Here is a 3,490-nt window from a genome sequence, read left to right on the forward strand (position 1 = left end):
GTACATTCGTACTCCTTTCTCTGAGCGATTTGAGCATCCTCAGGCAGCACAGCAAACCATGGACAACACGGAGGAAAAGGCACCGACAAACTGCATGATATGCTATTCAATGTTTATTGAATTCCATGTATTTGTAATGGATGTTCCTAAAACAACACATTTAACATCATCATTATCATCATATGCTGCTAGTCCTGCTGCTGCTGCTAGTCCTTTGATAGTCACCTGTCCTTTCTGAAAGCCATAAAGATGACATTAGTCATGTAGATAACTTGTGTCCTCAATTACCAGGGGATTACTGAAACTACCATGAATTTAAGAAAATGGTAGAAATGAATCCAATCTGAATTTTAAAGCATTACTTTAGATCCCCTCCCTCTAAATGTATCAATAAACATTAGAAAGTGATGCTCCTGACTACCATACAAGTTTAAGAAGATAATATTGGTTTGAAAGAATTCAAAGCTATAAATAAACAGCAACAGGCTCTTTAACAAGGCACTGTTAGTAACATGTAAACTAGTTGTTCACACTAATCCTAATATTATCACTTAATATTAGCAAATTCGATTTTATTTTTTAAAACATATTGATGTAAATACATACACATATCAATTTGTTGTATAAATATTGCAAATCAAAACCTTTATTCACTAATAATTAACAAAAATCGTAGTTCTATCTCCTGTTATCAATGCATTCACATTGCCCGCCATGAACTTCCGGGGAACGATCATCTTCTACATGAACCACGTGACGATAACCGTTTTTGGACTTCCGGTGTCGTAACTCTTCTATCTATATGGCGCTGGATTAGGCAAATGAAGCTGCTGACGTCACTTCTTCTTCTTCTGTTTTGAGTTTACTGGCAGGCCGCAAACCACTTCACGGCGTATACTGCCGCCCAGCGCCATATAGATAGAAGAGTTACGACGCCGGAAGTCCAAAAACGCCTATCGTCACGTGGTTCATGTAGACGAGGATCGTTCCCCGGAAGTTCATGGCGGGCAATGTGAATGCAGGAGATAGAACTACGATTTTTGTTAATTATTAGTGAATAAAGGTTTTTATTTATAATATTTATACAACAAATCGATATGTGTATGTATTTACATCAATATGTTTTAAAAAATAAAATCGAATTTGCTAATATTAAGTGATAATATTAGGATTAGTGTGAACAGCTAGTTTACATGTTACTAACAGTGCCTTGTTAAAGAGCCTGTTGCTGTTTATTTATAGCTTTGAATTCTTTAAAACCAATATTATCTTCTTAAACTTGTATGGTAGTCAGGAGCATCACTTTCTAATGTTTATTGATATATGTAGAGGGAGGGGATCTAAAGTAATGCTTTAAAATTCAGATTAGATTCATTTTTACCATTTTCTTAAATTCATGGTAGTTTCAGTAATCCCATGGTAATTGAGGACACAAGTTTTCTAAATGACTAATGTCATCTATATGGCTTTCAGAAAGGACAGGAGACCGACAGGTGACTATCAAAGGACTAGCAGCAGCAGCAGGACTAGCAGCATATGATGATAATGATGATGTTAAATGTGTTGTTTTAGGAACATCCATTGCAAATACATGGAATTCAATAAACATTGAATAGCATATCATGCAGTTTGTCGGTGCCTTTTCCTCCGTGTTGTCCTGGTGTGCTGTGCTGCCTCCTAGTAGCCACCATGGTTTGATGTGCTGCCTGGGGATGCTCAAATCGCTCAGAGAAAGGAGTACGAATGTACGGCTTCCCCACTGACACAGAGCGGAGGAAAAAATGGCTGGCTCAAGTCAGCAGGAGCAATTTCACGACCAACAGCAACAAAATATGTGATGTAATTGTATACAAACACTGCATTTGCACTTTTTCACAAAACGAAAACCACACCATTGGGAAAGCTTAATGTTTTGTTTAATACAAAAAAACAGGGAAAGGCTTGAAAAACACAGAGTTGAGACTCAGGGTGTGGGTGAGGGTCTCATTGCAGGTATTCAGGCTCCATTGAACCCCCCTCTGGTTCTTGTGCTGAAAGAGGGAGTAACAGACAGGAGAAAGGGTTATACACACACAGCACACCTATTGGATGGGAAATGCCTTGGGGAGATAAGGTGTTTACTTATATAAAACAGTAGTATTAAACGTACCTTGTGTTTTCACTCTCACTTAAGTCCCTCTCCCTTTGCCATCAATCCAAAATCAGCTGAGCTGCAACATTATACAGACAGGTAATAATCAACAGAATCACAAGGACACAATATGGCTCTGCTAAAAACACTCACTCTTACACGCACCACAATTATATGTATCTAATATTTAACTCTCTCCACCCCCGCATACAATCCCGTTTGGAAGCCCCTCTTCTCTAATTCAACATGTTGGACGAAATGACATTAAGAGAACGGAATGTACAATTAAAAGGCTGTTCAACGTGTGTTGCTAACTTGCTTCGGTATGCTACCTTAATCTGTTATCTGTAAACGTTCCCTAAATCTACTAATTTAGGGATAATCCACTGACATCCTTTAATACACATATTCATTTGAATCAGATGTACTGATAATATCCGCAATATAAATCTTTAAACTTCTTCTTACCTTTAAAAGTCCGTCACGAACGGTGTATTATGCTGCAACTCCACAGCTCTGCCAGTCTTGGCGCTAACTTCCGGGGAACGATTGAGAGGCTCCACGATCCGCCATTGCTGTAAAAAAGTGGTCCATAGGAGTGAACGGAGATGTCGTAACTCTTCTATTAAATAGCTCTGCTGCCGCCCAAAGTTCCCGGCCGGAAGTCCCCGGAGTTGGGGACTGGCTTCAGTAGAAGCTGTTGGGAGTCCCAGCAGCTTCTACTGAAGCCTTCCGAGTAAATCGCCAGAACGCTGACACCTCCTCATCTCCACCGCTCCCATGTTTTATTGTGTGACTGTGTTGCCATAAGTTAGTCTCTCTGCGTTTCTGCGCTGGGGTAATGCTAATGCTAATGCGAGGATAATAAAATGGCGGCTTCACAAAACTTTTTGGGAGTTTTACGGGGCGTGGTTTGCAATCCGCCCAGCCAATCAGAAATATAGCTCTTTTCTCAAAAAAGAGCCGCTCGAAAGTCCCTGCTTTCTATCAGGGACTTTCGAGGGTAAAAAGGTTCGCATGAACTAATTTTAGTACCGGCTCTTTTTGGTGTGAACGCGATCATGAACTAAGTTCGTGTAACCGATGTATAACTTCACTTGTTTATATTTCAGTAAAATCATTGTCCATACTTTATTTGTAAAACTTGTCACTGTAACTTTATATTTTAGATGCTTTTATTTTTGAAAAGTACATTTTATTTTGGTACTCTTGGCACCGGCACATTTCTGCAGACTCGCGCGGCTTTCCTCAGTTAGCTTCAGGCTGCACTGAGGAGAAGTAAGTGGAACGAGTGGTGTCATAACTGTTGTATTTTATATGTTAATAGATTGTGTAATGTTACACTTCACACAAGCCAAA

This window comes from Pseudochaenichthys georgianus, chromosome 13 (genome assembly GCF_902827115.2).
Source record: "Pseudochaenichthys georgianus chromosome 13, fPseGeo1.2, whole genome shotgun sequence".
NCBI lineage: Eukaryota > Metazoa > Chordata > Actinopteri > Perciformes > Channichthyidae > Pseudochaenichthys > Pseudochaenichthys georgianus.